The sequence below is a fragment of the Furipterus horrens genome, unplaced genomic scaffold (genome assembly GCF_987537825.1).
Source record: "Furipterus horrens unplaced genomic scaffold, mFurHor1.1.pri manual_scaffold_5, whole genome shotgun sequence".
NCBI classification, from domain to species: domain Eukaryota; kingdom Metazoa; phylum Chordata; class Mammalia; order Chiroptera; family Furipteridae; genus Furipterus; species Furipterus horrens.
The window spans coordinates 11,068,251-11,087,320 of NW_028327175.1; positions in this window are offsets into that span (position 1 = coordinate 11,068,251).

Here is a 19,070-nt window from a genome sequence, read left to right on the forward strand (position 1 = left end):
TAGTGCAGAGCAGTTTATCCATCAAAACCAGTGGTTCTCAACTGGGGACAACTTTGCCTCCCCTCTGACAGAGGTCATTTGTCAATATCTGGAGACATTTTTGATTGTCATGACTCAACAGGGAGGTTCAGCTGGCATCTGGTGGGTAGAGGCCAGGACTGCTGCTGAACACCCTGCAATGCACAGGGCAGCCTCCCATGACAAAGACCTATCCAGCCTCAGAGGTCAATAATGCAGATGTTGAGAAGCCCTGATCTAATTCCAACCCACCTCAGCCAAATTAGGATCAGGACAGAAGTCTGCAAATCCGCATTCTGACCTGCTAAATAATGGACCATTTACTCCAAGACTCCACCCTAGTTATATAATAAATCAGCAAACATTTCTTTAACATATCCTTATTCGATTTTTAAGTAGGGTTATTATGCCTACCATATTTTTTTTTTTAGTAAGAAAAGAAGTAAAAACATTTATAGTTCTCCTGTTTAGAAAAAGTCCCTTAAAGTTGGGAATATTTTTTATTCTAGTTACAATTCTGTCTAAACTCCTTTTTTTTTTTTTAACATATAAGTATGAACACTCCTTTCTCTGAAGGCTTCTAATAGAGATACTGAGTTGAGCCTCCTGTTGGTGGCAGAAACCACAGACCATGCGTGTGGCTGGGTGGCTCTGCCGCTGCCTAAGTCAGGAAATCCGGGCTGCGTTAAGAACATGGCTTGCGACTGTAGGCTACTTTGTAGTTTATGGTGGACACGTCATCATGACACATGCCTCATTGTATCCTAGTTTCCTGGTCACCTATTGACTTTAAGAAGCCCTCTTCTGCCCTCTCTTAACCTGCAAGGTCCTTAAGAGTCTTCCCAATTCCAGTGCAATGCCTGGCCCTTCGTGGGCCCTCCACCGTTGTTTACCAAATCAATACATGAATAATTACTCAGTAGAACTGGGTAGAACTGAAATATCATAACCCAAGTTCACACTGAGGTGTAAAGAAGGACTTGCATGAATTGTGCAAACATGGAAAAGGTGCATTATTAAAGTTCCAGTCACACGAATAAGAAGTTTCACGATACTGACTTCTTTAGAAAGTAATTTTAAAGGGGGATTTCCATTTAATCTACTTCTTCTGGTCCCATTTACTCAGAGAAACAAAACAGCAATTAAAAAAAAAAGGTATATATACATATAACTGTATCTGAACTGTATTTGGGAGCTGTAAGGATCTCAGATTTAAGTGTATATCAGAAATGCATAAGGAGCTATTAACAGACAGAGTTCCAGGCCCCAATGCTAGAGATTTTAAACAATGTGATGTGAGGCCCAGGAAACTGACTTTTTAAATAAACATGTCTTGTGATTCTGAAATAGTTCATTTCTGAAGAAGATATTCTTTGTTACAACAGCTCATAAACTAAGGCAGGCCTTGGAGCTATTGGAAGAGTTTTCTCAAAGGAACACCAACAACAATGATGCACATTCCCAGACCTCAGCCTGGTGATGCTTATTCTCAGTCAGGAGTAAAACCTGCCTCTCTGGAGTGTGTCTGGAATTCCTTGAACTTCATCCACCTATGATCTGAATCAGTCATGTTCTGGACTAGGGAGGGAATAACTCCATCCACAGGTTAATTTCAGTGGCTCAGCTTAGCTAAGCGTGAGTCTACAGAGAAGCAGAATTGATTAAAATATGATGTGAAAGCAGGTGGAGACGTCCTGAAGGGGCACTCTCAGGGCTCTCAGGGCTGTGTAGAGAGGCTCTTATCACTGTTTATTGATTTTACCTCAAAACTCAAGGTTTGACTTAGGCTTAATAAATTATTGTCCTACGCACATGACTCTCATGTTCCGGAGTCATTAATGTGGTTAATAAAATGAAGAGGGGAGTGGAGACTCCAAGAAAGGAGGGACGTTTTCCTCCAGTAACTAGGCAAGAGTTGGCAGAAAGGAAGGTGAAGAAACATGATTAAAGAAAGTTCGCCTGGGGTCTGCCAGCGGGAGAGCCCAGATCGTCTGCAGTGGGGTCCCTACCCCAGGCTGTGGAATTTGAGGCACTGGCCCAAGGCCAACTCATCAGGAGTTGACCTGCCAGGCTCCTAAGAGACCTGGATGCTTCCCCTTCGCAAGCTTGACCGGGACAGGAAGGAGAGTACAGGAACCCAGCCTGGCCTGAGGTGTGTCTTTACCCTCTTTGCGCCTCGCCTAGTGTGAGCTCTGAAGAGCAGGCGCCCAGTGCTGCTCACTGCCGGCTCCCCAATTCTTTTTAATTGACCAAAGATGTAGTTCTTGATGTTTTCAATAAAAGAATATATAAACAAACACCATACCCAGCATCTCAGGATCTTTCAAGCAGGAAGAAAAATGTTGTCCCAAGCAACGGGCAGTCAAGTTCTCAGCGGGACAGCTGGAAAAATAGTAGAAAGATGGCCTTCTGAGGAGTTTTTATTTTTCTTATTTCCAATATCAACACACTAATTTGATAAGAACGGAATTCTGGTGATTATAGGTAAATTATGTGAATGCATGTACAAGCTCAAAGGGAAAGAAAGTGGTGATATATGCTAAGGGCAAAGGAAAAGAGCAAATTGCTTTATTAGAATGTCTTCATGTCTTTGAATTCGGACAAAGTAAACATCAAAATAATAACATTATTTGAAAAGTAAACTTCATAAAAGACCAAAAGTGATGATTAATCTACCAAAAAAAAAAGTAAATATATGAGTGATGGATGTGTTAATTAACTCAGTGGGAGAAATCCTTTCACAATATATGTGAATATCGAGTCATCATGTACTTTTTTCTTATCCCTACTAGTCATTTGCATGCCTAGTAACTTTTTGTTGGAAGCCAGTCACTATGAATTTTATATTGTTATGTGCTTCATATTTCTATAAATATTTTTGCACTTTATTCTGGGACACAGTTACATTATATAAAAATAGTTTGATCCTTCCAGGTCTTGCTTTTATGGTTTATTAGGTATAGAGGGCTAGTGATTCCCCACTACCAAGATAACACCCTACTGAGTACTCCACCCAGTGCCCCATGAACCATGAGGTTTTTTCCCAGGGTGATGATTTCTGGGTACAAGGCTATTCTGACACCCTGTGAGAGTTCCAGGTGATTCTGTCCCTAGTCCCAGGCAGTTGCCACACATGCATGTGCCCGTCAGTGCTCAGCTGAAAATTCCAGGGGTACTCTGCAAATCTTGAGGTTGTCTTTCTTTCCCAGGACTCTCCCGTGAACTCTCACCCCCTTGTTTAACCCAACTTTCAGCTCCATCTCAAATCAGGGACTTATCCAGACACCCGCTGGGCTCTCCTTTCCTGGACCACAGACTGGAATCTCAAGACAGGAAGCTGGGGTAATCACAAGGCTTCTTATTTGTCTCCTTTCTTTCAGGAATCGCTGTTTTTCTTTGCATGATATCCAGTGTCTTGAAAAACCGTGGTTTCATGTATTTTCTTCACTTATTGATTGTTTAAGGTGGAAGGCTAAGTCTGGTTCTGTTACGCAATCTCGGCCAGAGTGTAATCCAGTTCCTAGCACATTTATTTGGAGAAGGATAATAGATCCTATTCATTGTCAGGAAAGAAAGAAAAGAAAAAGAGAGAAAAAATAAAGAAAAGCTTTGGTTTTAAACAAATCTTATAGAAAGACATCATTAGGAGGCAGTGACATTTTTTTTTTCTGAGAAAAAAATAGTGTAAGAGTTTTTCAAGAAGCTAAATTTATCTCATTTAATTGGTGATTGCTTATGCTGAAGTGATATATTTGCTGCTTTTGTGTGTTAAAAAAGACTTTCATTTGATTTTTTTTTTTACCTTGCAAAATTAAAAATTGGTAACTTTTCCAATGTAAAAGAAACAAAAACAAACCTTGCCTGTCAAATTCCAAAGTCTGGAAAAAAATGGTAAGTTTTAGGGCTAAGAACAGGTGAACTCCAGGTAGCTGAGAAATAATTGATTTCAGAGGTGACATTAAAGCTGTGAGCTCTTTAAAGATTGGGATTGTCTCTTTATTAACCTTTTTCTTTCCAGTTTCCAGCACATAGGTGCTGCTCAATACCTGCTTATTGAATGAATGAATTTGGTGCCGTAACCCAAGGACTGCTGGCCAGGCAGGCCCAGGAATTTTCCAGTGCAGTCTTCTTAATGGATCGGCTTCATTAAAGTAACACCAGAAAGACTAATTGGCTTTGACACAGGCTAATTTCCCCAGGTTACTGAAGTGGCTAACACGCACCCATCAGTAAGCAACCTCTTGTGCAAGGCACCGGAGGTGAAGGACCTAATCAGTTGGCAGGATTTGGACCATGACACACAGCTGGGGACAGGAGAAAGAGTGCAGTGTTGCCTGGTGAACTTGCCAGGATCTGGGAGGACAGACACAAAACTGGCAAAGACTCAACCAGGCAGTCACCTGCCCCATGGGTTACAGCCCTGGCTTGTACTTCTGTGTCAATAATGATTGAAAGAATTAAAAAGTAAAATGGCATTATGTTCAAAGTGTGTAAAATTTGGATGTATTTCTAAGAAAATTTAAGTTGAAGTAAGTAGAAACCTACACAAATAATTTTCCCTACATTTTTAGATAAGAAAGATTTCTTCTAAAGTATTTTAAATTATTTATTAAAGTTAACAGGCAAACTACAAGTTATGATAATATCAATTTTTCATCAAATATTAAATCAAAATTCTTTCATTAAGTTAAAATTATAATTAATCTTTAGAAAGGGGGATGGGGAGAGTAGAAAAAGGTAAAGGGGGGATAAATAGTGATGGAAGGAGACTTGGGGTGATGAACACACAATACAATATACAGATGATGTGTTATAGAATTGTACACCTGAAATTTATATAATTTTTTTAACCAATGTCACCTCGATAAGTTCAGTAAAAATTTAAAAAGAACAAAATTTTAATTACTTTAAAATTTTTTAAATTGATCTTATTAAATATTTTTATAAAAAAACACAACTAGTTGCAATTCTAGAATTTAATGTCCATGAAATAGCCAGTCTAAAGGATAGGGATCATGCTTCATGCATGTTATAAGTAGACCTACATATATTCACATTTAAGGGTAATATGCACAATATTGCAGTTACTTCTCAAGCTGTCAGGTTACCAGTTGGAAGCAGTGGGTAAGTCCCTGAGCTCCCCTGGAGGTACAAACTAAAACATAAAGGGGAAGAAGAAAAGAGAGTTGGCACTGTGAGGGAACCAGATACGTCCTTATAAAAAAATCTTCTGCGTTCACACTACCCGAGAGGAAGGATTTGCAAGTTAATTGCTTTGTCTTGTGTCTCCTGAAGGGCTTTCATTCACCTCACTGCTCAAATCCTCATCACACTCCCAAGCAGCCTCCAGCCCAACCCGCATACCGTCAGGGGGTCAGGGGGGAGCTTTGGATGCAGTGCCTCTTGTTCACAGGGTCTATGGGAGCAGGTGTTTAAGGGTGCAGACTGGTCCGTGCCAGCTCTGATCTCAGACCCCACGTGGAGGCAGCCCCATGCGCTCCTTCAGGAATGCGCTTGCTGGCAAGATGCAGAGCCTACTAAAGCTCTGGGGCTTGTGGCACCAGGGCCCGGGTTCGCTGAGCCAGCTGACCTTGGTGCGTTTCCAGCCATCTCACTGTATTCCTGCACCCGCAGGAAACTTAGACTCTGTGACAGCCATCTTGGAGGTGATTTGTGACTTCTCACTTGTTCTGCCCCCTTTCGGATGCCCTCAGCCTGTGCCCAAAGCCCTGCGACCTCTTCTGCCCGTGTCCCGGCTGGCCTTTCCTAGTCCCTGCATCCCTCTGACTCACGGCTACTCTCTTTGGTAAGTCTGAATCTAAGTTTCCAGTGAGTTTTAAGAAAGCTTCCATGTCTGTGTTCATAGTTCATAAACTTTTAAGGTCACAATCCCTTTGATAGCCTCTGGTGCTGTCCGAAAGAAATATAATGTGAACCACAAAAGCAAATCAAGTATCTCATTTTATGTTTTTTAACGGCCATATTAAAAAAGTGAAATGAAGCAGGTAAAACCAATTTTATAATATAGCTAATTTAATAATATATGATGTACTTAATATAACATTTTATTTAACTCAAATATCCAAAATATGATTTCAACACTTAATCAATATTAACAAAATTAATGAGGATAAACTTTACAAGAAAGATTGATCAAATAGCTAGTCTTCTTTTACTTAAAAAAAAAATTTAAAAAATGTATTAGGTTTTTAACCTATGCACCCCTATGCTCGTAGCAGCATTATTTACAACAGCCAAGTGCTGGAAACAGCCTAAGTGCCCATCAGTGGATGAGTGGGTCACAAAACTGTGGTACATTTACACACTGGAGTACTATACAGCAGAAAGAGAGAAGGAACTCCTACCTTTTGCAAGAGCATGGATGGAACTAGAGAGTATGATGCTAAGTGAAATAAGCCAGGAGGCAAAAGACAAATTCAATATGATCTCAGCTATAAGTGGGACCTAATGAACAAAACAAACAAACAAACAAACAAACGAGCAAAAGAGAACCAGAGGCATGGAAACAAGGAGCAGATTGACAGTGACCAGAAGGGGGTGGGGGGAAGGGAACGGTCTAGTCAAGGAACTAGTGTAAACGACCCATGGACATGGGCAACAGGGTGGGGATTGACTGCGGGAGAGGGGGCTGGGCAGGGCAGGGGAGTTCAATGGGGGGAAATTTTCCACAACTGTAATAGAACAACAATTTTAAAAATAATGTATTAGGTTCTTAAAAGTTGAAAATGATTTTGCCTTGACAAGACAGAGAAAAGGAGTGCATAAGGGGGAGGTCCTTCAATCTCTTTTTTTTTGGTCCTTTTTAGACACTTGGAAATTTTCTCACATTGCATTTGATAAAAAAGAAGCAGAGATGCCTCTGTAAATAAAGCTAACATCCCAGAAACTGGTCAACTGCTTGTAATCAATTTGGCCCCATAAATCCTTGGGGAATCCTCCCTGCTCCTCCAAATGAGGCTTACAATGTGGTCATCTTTTCAGTGTAGGAAAGCATACGATTTCATTTCTAAGAGACTTAAGAATCAGTATCCTAGAGGCACAGCCACCGCAGGGGTATGCATGACCCAGAAATATATTTTGTGTGGTCCCTGTCCATCTACATAATTTGAGTCACCCCAAATTGGCATGTCGGCACAGTTCTGGCAGCCTGGTCTCACACGTTCGTTCTCCTGTGAGCAGTACATGTTGGACAGGGTAAGCCGCCCACCTTTCTGCCACCTTTCCAGAGCCAGAGTCCCATAGGCCTGAGTCTAGAAGCTCCTGGGGGCTCCTGATTGGGCCCACAGACAAGGTGGAGAGCACAGAAACAAGGGCTCAGCTCTGGGGGCAGGATGCCATGCCCAGGGGGTGCTGCATCCGAAGAGACTTGGCAAATTTGGAGGAAGACACTCCAAAGTGAGGGCGCCACTTGGCCAGGTCCAAGGAAGGTGCTGGGCTCACTGCCACGGACCTAGTTAAGTGAGTCCCTTTTGGTAGATGGATAAACATAAAGGAGGACTGGCGGAAACATTGATGATCTTGGTTCAGAAGTTATGTTGTTGTTACTATACTTCATTCAGAGAAGGAAAACTCTGATTCCAAAAAACCTCCGCTGCCTTGCGGCATACCTCTTCAGGGGAAAGGCTAAGGGAGTAAACCCCGACAGAAAATCCGGAGCCGGAGTCCCTAAGGCGGTTTGACGTTGTAGTCAACACCGGCAACTCCTCCGGCGCACCTGAAGCCAAGCTGTATTGACTCCGTCTTTCCCTTGGACCCTTCAGCTGCGAAGAGAGGGGGGGTCTGCTGCATGGGCAACAGCAGACCCTCCATATCACCCTGCCCAGGCTCTGTAGCTTCAGCTTCACTGGAGAGGACACTCCAGCGTCATCGCAAGATGTCGATTCAACACGGGACGAGACAGATACCGTGTCACTCCCGAGTCGGACTGCACAGCCATTCTCGGCGGTGCAGATAGACTCTTAAGAAGCTACACCATCGTCTCTCAAGACGGACGGCTGCCGACGACTTCATTCACCCCAACAATATCATCACGGGCCATGGGCCAGGCATTTCAGTAGGTGCCGGGATGAGCAGTGGTGAGTAAGCATGCTCTCAAGGAGCTTGTAGTCGAGAGAGTCTAGAGAGTCTTAGGCTTAACTATTAATTAGAAACATTGGAGGAGCTTTTTAAAAATACTTGTTTCCAAGCTCCGTCCTAAATCAATATATTCACATTTCCTGGGGGCAGGGCCCAAGCGTCAAAATGCTTTAAAATTCCCCAAATGACTCTGATGCGTAGCCAGGGTTGAGACCTACTGACTTATACGTGAGCAACAAATAGCACTGAGTGAATGATGTCTCCTTCTCTTGTCCACGGCCGCCGATCCACCCCAGCAGATCGTGAATCCCCTAGACAGGCTGTGGCACAGGATGCTTGGCTGGTGAGTTCTTCCTGCCACTGCAGGTGTACTGGGACTCTTATGTGTCATTAGGAACCCATCCAAGGACGGTGGTGGACCAGACTTTGCATCACACTGGGGGTTGGGCTGTTAGGACTTGTTTTGGCCTCCAGTATAAAACCAGATTAACTCCCGAGCCAGGGAGGCAGCTTCCCAAGCCACAGAAATTTTTTTCAAAACATAATACCTCACTTCAAATGATTATAAAACCATTTCTCTGGCATGTTCTGTTAGACAAGTCAGGTATATTGATTTTCTGTCAGACTTTTGGAACTTAAGTGAATAAGTATCTTTAAACCACAAAATGCTTGCCTCCTTCTGAACTCAAAATGAAGCTTATAACATTTGTTTCAAATGAGCTTCAAAGGGGAAAAATCATGCATTTTTTAGTTACTAGTTTTTAGACAGTTCCCACTTTTGTATTTAACTCTAGTTCGCCCACTTTTGTATTTAACTCTAGTTTGGAATTCTAATTCCCTTAAGTGAAATTGTTACTTCTTACACCAAGCATGGCTGGCTCTCTGAAATGTACTGCAGATAATTCCACTTGATTTCTGCTATGTTTGTAATTTATCGGGGCTGCCAAATGCTAGCCGGTTCCCCATGGGGTTCCCCTCTTGAGCTCATACTGGGCAGCTCTCTCCATTTTTCCATCATATTTAGTTAAAGTCTCTTGTGCTTTGCACATGCAGTTGTAAATAGTATTTTATTTTGAACTTTAGAAATCATAAAAATGACAACTTTAAACATACTGTTAGTTAATAACCCTTAAAAGTAAAATCAGGAAAGGAGAAAGCAAACATCTGTTTTGGGAAGTCACTGTTATTTCCAATATTCTTTTTCTTCTTCTTCTTCTTTTTTTTTTTTTGAGGGTAAGAGTGGAGATGGTTTCTCATGAAGCTCTCTCATGCAACTGGGAAATTTCCACAGCTCACTGGCTGGCTGGCTGGCTGGCTCTCAGCCACAGAGCTGTCAAAGGCTTCCTGGCCCAGAGAGAAAATGGGGATGCGAGGAAGGTCAAGAAAGATATCGTGCAGGTTTTTAAAAGATGTCATTGGAGAAAAATTCTGCTTGGAGTCCTGGGCTCTCACTGTTGATGTAAGTGTTGGTGGTTTGGCCCAGTTAGGACCGTGAGTGTAATTTCATGAATTCGTTCATCCTGTTCATTGCCTCCCCTGGGGTGCCTGTCTCTGTGCTCCGCACTTGGGACCCAGAGTTGAATTAGACATGGTCCGTGTCCTCAGAGAATCCTCATGTCCTCTTGTTGTGGAGACCCCTGCAATCCACAGGCCTCATGTTAGGTGGGTCAGAAGCTCTCTTCTATCGGTTTGCCCAGGAAGGTTCACTCTGTGGAGACTCATCCTAAACAAATACTGAGAGAGTATACAGTATTCCCTCACTTATCACGGGTATTACATTATACGCCACCCCCCGCGATAGGTGAAAATCCGCGAAGTACGAACCTTCCATTTCTTTTAGTATTTATATATATTTTAAGGTTTTATAAACCCTTCCCACATACTTATAAACCCTTTTCCCACTCCCTTGTTAACCTTTTCCACACTTTTATAAACACTACTTATGCTCTTAAACATATTCTACGCTCTAAAACCTACGTCACTTTGACAACATACGTATACAGTACCGCAAAATCCCGCGATATAGCAAAAAGTCCACGATAAATAATTAAATATAATATTTTAAAAAATCCCGCGATACAGTGAGGCCATGATAAGTGAACCGCAATATAGAGAGGGACGACTGTAAATCAGAATATGTTTGAGCTGACTCAACACTCTTAGAGACTCCTTTCTTACTCATCACTCAGTGTCTGCCCTTCCAACTCACTATGTGTGCATATATATGTATATGTAACTATAATATGCATTTGTTTTAAGTATATGTATACTTGTATATCTAAATTTATATACATACGTGTGTATGTATAAGACACACTAAGTATACACATATTCACTAATTATACGTATATATATAAGTGAGAAGAAATATTTATATTCTAAGTTAGTGCTTCTATGCATGGGAAGATACTAACATTTAAACATCTAAACAGCTTGAGCAGTTATCTTATCCCGTGGAGACTACATGTTAATAATGTAGGTATTACTGTGCTCATTCTGCGTGATACAGAAACAGAAGCTGGAAGATGGTAAGTTCCTCAAGGGGCTACACAGGTAGTCTGGGGAGATGCTCCAGCTCCAGCAGGCCTGCCTGGTCTCAGAGCCTGTTCAATTCAGTGACCTGATCTCACTTAAATAAAATGGAGTCTCTCTTTGCCTCTTAGGTCAGTAGCATTTTTTTCTTTCTATTTATTCCAGATGTCAGCCTCACTTAGTTAAGGTCATCTAATTGACCTTTCCCAAACAATTTTTTCAAAAATATTTGAATGCAATTTTTTCCATTTGGAGTAGAAATTTTCACAAACTGGGGAACAATCTGCTAGGATCTAAGTATGCCACAAATTGGTTATTTCATCAGGGTTCCATTTAGAAAAAAGAAAAAAACATAACATTCTTTTAAAATTTTTTGCCTGCCTTCCTTCCTTTCTCCTCTTCTTTTCTTTTCTTTTTTATTATCCTCTTTCATTTCTTCTCTTTATTTTTAATTTGAAAGCTATATTAGGCCCAGTGTACTCGTATTTTAGTCAGGAGAGAGGTGTGTATAGATAATAATCAGGAAATATAATATGTACAATAACAGAAACATATTTAAAATATAGTCCCAGACCAGAAGAGGCTGTGATTAACTTTATTCTGAAGGAGGTGGGGCCTGAGATTCTTTCACACAAAAGACGCTTGACCTTACTGTTGAAGAATGAATAGGCAAGAGAAAGGGCAATTTGGGAAGAGAGCACAGAATTTGAAAAGCCTAGGGGTGTCTTTGTTGGCTACAGATTCCTAAATCAGTGACTGCTGTATACAATATTAGGAAGAGGATCAGAGATGTAGAAAGGTCTGAGTTGAACAACTATGATGTTGGTTTTGTCCAGGTGTGTGTTGTTTCCAAAGACAGGCATCCTGCCGCCCTCGGTGTTGCTGCCATGACAGGCTAGGCAGCTGCAAGGATGGAGCCTGGTCAATCCTTGCTGAAGGGATGACTCTCTCCCCTGGAAATTATACCAAATGCTTGACTTTTATCAGAACCATTTTGTTTGTTATAAAAACCATCTGATGTGGTACAAATTAGAGCAAGGCTGCATTGCAGAGTAGTGATTTTCTCACAAATACTTAGTGCAAGAAGAATAGGGTCTTCCTGATGACTGACCAATCCCTGATGATGGCAAGGAAACCCATCTCCCCTGAAGCATGTGGCTGCCAAAGATCAGAGTTCTGTCAACAAAGACGAAGGAGGAAATGGTTGTTGGGCAGCAGTCAACAATGTCTGCTACAAAGTGGGTGAGAATGGGAAGGGAATATATGATTGACATTTGCAGTTGGTACAAATGAGACATCTGGGTATTGATGAAGAAGGAGCATCGCATATTTTCTCCCTTCTTTAGGGATGTACATGTTATTATAGGTCACATATAATGCTTTGCAGTGAACTTATTAGTTTTTGTTTTGTTTTACCATATCTCTTTTTATCACCGTCAAAACAGTGCTTTATAAATATTAGTGCTATTAAATTTCTATTCACCCGTAAGATATAAACTTACCTTCATTCATTCAATATCTGAATACCTGCAGAAGGCAAAAAACCTGTTTTCTGGTGAAGGCAGTCTTCTTTAAAAAAGCAAAAATGGTAAATAAAAATGTTTCCTTTGGAAAAACAAAATGGAAGACACGAGGGTCCCTAGATGGCCTCAGGTAGAGCCACCCACTCCATCTGGACCATTTGCTCACCTCTGGACTATTATGCAAGAAAGAAAGAAAGGTCTGTCTCACTTGAGGTCCTGTAGTTTCGAGTCTGTTGATTACAATGGCCTGTCCTAACTAGCAGGCTTGTTGACTTTTTTTGCGTGGGGTGGGGCAAATCTTCCAATTCTGTTCCAAGAACCTGAAATTTAGAATTTTATATCAAATCTACAGGCCTTTTTCTTTAAAGGTTGACTATTATTATTTGAAGCTGTTGTTAAGGCAAAGTAACATGCTGGTGCCTTCCCCTGCCTCTGTGTCTCTGCCCTATGCTTTGCCTTCAGCACAGGCACAGCTGGGTTTGCAGGGAGGCAGAAAGAGGGTCCCTGGCCAACACTGGCAAAGAGGGATGAAAGGTAGGTTGTGGACTCTGTGTCACTTATTTGGTATTTTATAAAGAAACTAATGTATCAGGAGAGAGTACTGCAGAGCATCCAGCTTCTCCATGCAAGAAAGTAACAGGTCCTGGCAGATGGAAAGCTATCCTACAGATAGGGGACTGTTGAGTGGATTAGTTGAATTAGCGTGGGTAAGGACTTAGAATAGTAACGGCAAAGGATGAACACACACTTAAGGTTGATATTAGTGATGCAACTTGCTCAAGGTCACAGCTAGTAAGTGGAGGAGTAGAGAGATGGACCATCTAGACCAGCGGTTCTCAACCTGTGGGTCATGACCCCTTTGGGGGTCGAACGACCCTTTCACAGGGGTCGCCTAAGACCATCAGAAAACACACATATAATTACATATTGTTTTTGTGATTAATCACTGTGCTTTAGTTATGTTCAATTTATAACAATGAAAATACACCCTGCATATCAAATATATACATATGACTCATAACAGAAGCAAAATTAAAGTTATGAAGTAGCAACGAAAATAATTTTATGGTTGGGGGTCACCACAACATGAGGAACTGTAGTAAAGGGTCGCGGCATCAGGAAGGTTGAGAACCACTGATCTAGACTGACCTTCCATGTTTCAACTTGTTCATGCAATTTTGTCTGCCTTCTTGCTCTGTATTCTTGAAATTTCCTTGATTTTACCTTCTATATGACTAATTCTATCTTTAATCATGCCCATCATTCAGTTCAAACTTTAGTGAGTTTTTTTTCTTTATTTGGCAATCATATTTTTAATTTCCAAGAATTTTTCTAGTACCCTAGTAGCTCATTGTTTTCATGGCAACCTGTTCTTATATTATGAATGTAATATTCTTTCTACCTCTGAGGACATTAATTAAAATTGTCATTTTTTAAAGTTCTTTTTTGTTTCCTGGATTATTTTTATTTTCTCCAGGGTCACCTGTTCTGTTTGCTCATCCTGGTCCTTTCCCTTTCTTCTATTGGTCTTACTCAAATATCTGATGATCTTGTATTTGCCATTCATATTTATGAGTAAAAACTGAGGTCGATGCCCTGGCTAGTGAGGCTCAGTGAACCAAAGGTTGCTGGTTTGATTCCCAGTCAGGGCACATGCCTGGGTTGTGGGCCTGGTCCCCAGTTCCAAGCATGCAAGAGGCAACCACACATTGATGTTTTTCTCTCCCTCCCTTTCTCCCTGCCTTCCCCTCTCTCTGAAAAACAAATAAATAAAATCTAAAAGAAAAAAACTGAGGATTTGCGTGAGGAGTTAACATGATTTTCCTCAGCAGCTGCATGGGTCTTTTCCCCCCGCAGACTTCTCCTGAGGGTTGACTGCATGCTTTGTGCAAGCACACTGGCTGTGTTGACAGACTTCACTTTTGAGCTCATGGATAGAGACTGGACCGGCAGCTTGAAGACATCCTCCAGTTACCACAAAGGAGGACTTGACTTTGGCCATGGAAGGCTGGGGTATATTTCTTTCCTGAGTAGATCAACTTTCCTCTCCAGTCTCTCTCCACGTGAATTCCCATCTGGAGGTGGGAGAAAAGCATTCCTAGTGCATTTCCAGCTCTGTTTTTTCTTTCTAATTTCAGTTTGAAAGCCTTTTCTAGGCAGATAACTCACATTGTTAAAGAATACTTGTCGGGATTTATCCTGTGGAGAAACACTATTGTTCCAATGTGTTTTTTAAAATTTTATTAATAGGTAATGATTGCCACACTACCTATATTTATTGACTCCAAGCTTCTTCTCTTATCATGGTTAATTCCACTCTTATTGTTCACATTCCAACTCTTTTTTATCTTTTTGTAACTCTTCATACTTTTTCATCCAATGATGGTAGATACACAAAGATAACTTTCTAAAGCATGTTGTCCATATTTTTATTTATATCTATATAATCTTTCATACCATTTGAATGAATTTGGAAGCATGTACTCAGCCTATTATTTTGATTGGTCTTTCCTGTAAGTAACTTTAAAACATCTTTTCTCTATTATCTTCTTCAAATTTCCATTTAGGGTTAACTATTTATACAAGCTGACAATGAAGAAATATATGTTTGCTTGTGTAGCTAATATGTGTAATATATAGAAGAAGGGAGGAGAAAAAATATCAGTAGTTTTATCTAATTGTGCCAGTAACATTTAAATCTAGATTTCAGAGTTCCTGGGAGAAAGAACGTCAAACTCCTACTAAGTGATAAATAATTTATAGGATCGGAAATGGAAAGTTGGTTTTTTTCTTGATTTACCCTGCGCCACCGTCATACGGCTACCCCACTGGACCCTGAGACAATGCGAGTGGCCCTATATCCTGACCCTTCTGTCTTCAAGCCCAGCCTTTCTGAGTCCCCATGGAGCAATGAGAGAGTGGCTTCAATGGCCCTGCTACTGATGCAACTGTTCAGGGACCACCCCACCCCCACCCCAGATTGTTCTAGGATTTCCCGCTACAGCTCACTAAGTGTTCTTGTTGTTTGAAGTTGAAGATCAATGTTGGGGCTTCTACACCTGATCCTGAAGTGCCAGTTATGAATGCCAGGGAGAAAAGGTACATTGCTTGTGTGTGTGTCTGCATGTGCATGTATGTACACTCATAGATCTGTGGGCTGAGAGGCAAGATCTGTGAGTTGTAGTTCTACAATAAGGTGTCAGTTGATATTTATGAATATTGTGGGCAGGCCTCTGAAGTCATACATATGGAAGTATAAAGAGTTCATAGTATTTTTTTCTTCAATTCACAACCAAGGAGCTTAATTTGGATTAAAAACTCTTCCATCCTTGAAAATACAACCTGTTCTGGACTGAATATTTGTGTCTCCTGAAATTCTGATGTTGAAAGCCTAACCTCCATGGTACTAGAAGGTGGGGTATTTGGGAAGTGATCAGGCCACCAGGAGGGAGCCCTCATGATGGATTAGTGCCCATGCGAAAGGGAACCCAGGGAGCTCTCTCACCTCTTTCCACCAGGTGAGGAGTCAGTGAGAGATCCACAGCCTGAAACCTAGAAGTGGACCCTCACCAGATCCCCACCATGCTGGCCCCTGCTCTCAGACTCTAGCCTCCAGCCTCCAGCACTGTGAGAACTAAATCTCTGCTGTTTGTGAGCCACCCTGTCTGTGGCACTAAGTACAGCCGCCTGAACTAAAACACAACCTAATCGTAGTTTTAGAAATAGAAATAATGAAACAGTAATAAAACTGCAGCAATATGGTATAGAAGGGAACATCTGTGCAGTTTGGAAGTAATAAGCAAAATGACTGGTTCTTTTTAAAAATGGGCGTGCCATCTTCACAGCAGGCCGCTTCCTCCTTTTCCACGGAGGTCGCCGAATGATGATAGTGCCCTGCCCACAGCAGAGGCTTGAGGACGTACCTAGTGTGATTGCTTTGTTTGCCTATAAATTGCATTCAGGAACTGCCCCACAAATACCGTATCAATGTCAACATTTTCTAACATCCTATAGGTTCTATAATATATGAAGTAAAAAATTAAATAGGAAAATACACTTGAAGAGTTTCTCCACATCCTCATAAATGTAGCACATTGCCTATTTCCTGTACCTTTTCAATTAGGTACGTTAAAAGTAATTATATCTTAAATCATTTTAACATGATAACTTCAATATATATGTAAAAGTAGACATGAACATATAATAAATTCCATGTACTCATCACTCAAGTTTAAAAATTATCTATGTATGGCAAATCTTATTTTATCTATCCCCTGATATCTCCTCACTCAAATTATTTTGAAGCCAATTCCATATATAGAATAAAATTTCATTCATAATGAAATTATGAATGAGGAAGGAGGAAGAGAGGGAGGGAGGTGAGGAGGAAGGAATGATTACCGAAGGATCAAAGATATGAGGGCGGTAGAGAAGGAAAACATAGCCTGGTTACTATTTTATTCCTGTAAGTGCGTATTCAACTCAAGTAACAGAGGTTTAATCAGGTGCAAGTTAATTGGCTTTATTTTGGAAATGATCCCAGTTAATAAGTATTTACCTTCAGAGTCCAGTTCTGCTACAGACCCACCAACCCCAATTCCTGTGTACTTCAAACACTTGTAGATGGAATTCAGACTCATTAGGATCAGATGGTGCATGTTATGGAACCAGAATCACGATCCCCTGGGTTCCTTTGCCACTTAAAACAAAGAAAATAAAACTCCACATTTTTCTGACCTTTGGCTTTGTTTTGCCTTGGTTTCACTTTGGCTAAAAGGTTTCAATAAAGACAGAAGAATGTAAAACTGCAGAGATTAAATATATGCACACAGCAATGATCAAACTTTACCCACAGGAGAATAATCAGGTAACTTTGCTGATTATTATCAGATACAGAAGACCATTCTTTGATGTCACAAATAGAAGACCCCAGTATTGTGGGTGCTGGATGAAAAGACATAGATTTAGCTTGTGTTTGAGGCCAAGGCTACTCTACTAACTGGACTCTGCTGACCTCCGGAGGGAGCCCTGTGGCAGCCGAATTGGAGGCTCATCTGCAAGGAAGGGCCCAAATTAGTTGGAATGGCCAAGACCATGTTTATGGAGTGAGACAATATTTCTGATGACCAAGACCAAAAGTTTGGTGTTCAATGAATTAAAGATGAATGGTAGCAATTCAGGTAGTGAATGCTATGCCAGTGCAGGTGCCTGAATCCATGGAGCAAGTGTTCCACCTAAACAATCTCTACTACCAGCATTCGCACCTCCTATATTTCACAAATAGCAATTATGGGAATCCAGCCAACTGCGCTACCTGGGAAGCCTTGAGCTAATATATACAGCAACTTAGGGTGTCACGACTCTAGACAGCCACAAAAGCCCACCTTGACGGCACTTATTGATATACGTGTTGCGGAAGCCATAGTGAGCTCCTGAAACTCAACATTCTCATCCACTGGATCTTTGGAGTGAGGAAAGATAGCTTAGGAACAAACTCTCCCCCTGGATGATACAAAGGAATGGGGGTCTGTTATTTCAAATCAATAGAAAATCAACACTAAAGTCTCAACTCTCATTTATCCGTCTTGAGTTGGCAGTGCTTTGGCATTATAGTGAGGCTTAGGCCGGGGCCTCTTAGTTCTTGTTTGCATGGTATGGAGGGTCTTTTGTCCCATTCCTGGAGTGAGAGGGTAATAAATGCAATACTACTGCTTTTTATTTGTATGATCCTGGTCATTCAAAGCAGTCTGAAGACCTTCAAAAAGTAGATACGCTTGTAGATGGGATATCATAAATACTTTTGAAATAAGGCAGATTATTATTTAGACTTGTATCCTAATGAAAAATGCACGTGTTCCTGCTTTTTAAACGTGGTTCCACTGAAAAAACATAACTCTCCTATAAACTTAGTACCATTTATATTATTCAACCAAGCACTATGCTTTCTGAGCAATGAGTTCTATTAACACAGTATCAGGTTGTCCAGCATCCATCCCCAAAGCACCAGCTGATAAGATCGATTGGCTGTCTGTGCCACCTCATTCCACTGTACCCTCGTGGGAGCACAGAGGCGCAGGTTAAGCAGAGAGAGTACGGGCCAGAAGGAAGAATGTAGGCCAGGGAGACCATTGCCATCTTTTTGGCATCACAGACAGTTGATAAGGGAAGAAACTTGACTTGGATCGGGTGCTAATTAATTTTCAATCAAATTGCAAGTAAAAATGCCAAATCTTATTCACTTGTTTCTTAACACGACCAGACTTCACCTTCTGCATTCTGACTTCTTGCTTTTATTTATAAGCCAAGTGCGATATGCAAACTGTGAACGACTAACTTGGTGGTGTTTCTGAAAAGTAAGGTCCATTGCTGATCATAGCTGATCCCTTCTATGGCTGATACAGCTAATGTTATTTTATATGCTCTTGTAGCATAAAAAATTAAGAAAGAGCAATCACCTATTTTATGAGTTCTCATAGCTCAGAGTATGTTTGGGAAATCATTGCTGTCTCCTAGTAAAATGAGGATGCCCATCCAGACCCAGCCAGGAGGTAGATTTTTAGTGTAGCTCCCATTTCCAAATATGCACAGGAAGCTACAAGACCCAGATGTTATGGCTATAAGCTCTGCCTTTTTCCTTTACTTCCTTCACCTCCTTTCTGAGTCCACAAACAGCTGTGAAGCTTGAAGGGCAGCATCTACCACATTCATTATGACTTCAGAGGCAGCAACCTCCGAAGTTAAACAAAAGCTGTTTGGGGATTATTTTAAAACGTTAAGGAATATGCTACTATTTCAATGAAATATGCTTTTTCTGAACACACACACACACACACACATACACACACACACACACACACACAGGCACACAGGAAATAGCTTTGTCTTATGACCTAGAAGTAG